Raw genomic sequence first — 683 nt, 5'->3', positions numbered from 1 at the left:
AGGCAGTCTGTGACACGGTGGGATGTTGTTGCTTCACCCTCAGCAGGTCCTGAGTGAGCACCTTCTTTTACTCCAGTCCCTCCTTACGTCATTGTTCTTAAGCAGTTAGGTTGGGAGGCCCAAAGAGTGTCCGGAACTATGGTCCAAGAGAGTAACTATCAAGCAATTTATCCTTTCTGTGAGTAGGAAAAACACAAGAAAAGATATTCACCAAGAGAAAAATGGGAGAAGTCTGAAACAAATCTGATCACAGTCAAGTGCCAGTCAGTGAGAAAGGGAAATAACACTTGGAGGTACTGGGAATTAAACCCAGGGCCTCGTGCATGCTAAGCACGTGCTCTACCACTGAGCTATACCCCCTGCCACAAGAAAATTATGAGAACAGTTCATAATACTGACTTCCAGCATGGTTTGTAGGCATATTAAAAGGTCAGTTTTTGCAAGTCAAAATCCATTATGCTCAATTCTTGTGTTCCTGAATTGCATCAGGCCTCACAGCTATGACAGGAAAATGAAAAAAAAAAAAAGCATTCCAACCAAATGACTCTGAGATCTGCCAACAGCCTTTGGCTTCTTCAAGGACTGCTTTTAGCCAACTGCCTAAAAGTCTTGTCAGTTCAGTCCACCACGAGGGAGAGTCTCGGGATTGAACATTCTGTTACGTCTTTTGATTGTCTTCTTGA

General features: G+C 43.5%; 1 non-coding gene across 1 annotated transcript; it reads right to left on the bottom strand.

The window, feature by feature from the left end:
- Positions 1-288: 288 nt before the first annotated feature.
- On the bottom strand, positions 289-360 carry TRNAA-AGC (transfer RNA alanine (anticodon AGC)). The gene has a single exon. It is a non-coding gene; the product is annotated as a tRNA-Ala (tRNA).
- Positions 361-683: the final 323 nt, after the last annotated feature.

Source organism: Loxodonta africana, chromosome 1, assembly GCF_030014295.1.
Source record: "Loxodonta africana isolate mLoxAfr1 chromosome 1, mLoxAfr1.hap2, whole genome shotgun sequence".
Classification (NCBI taxonomy): Eukaryota; Metazoa; Chordata; class Mammalia; order Proboscidea; family Elephantidae; genus Loxodonta; species Loxodonta africana.
The sequence above is the reverse complement of the archived record's forward strand: the minus strand, read 5'-3'. Positions and strand labels throughout refer to the sequence as shown.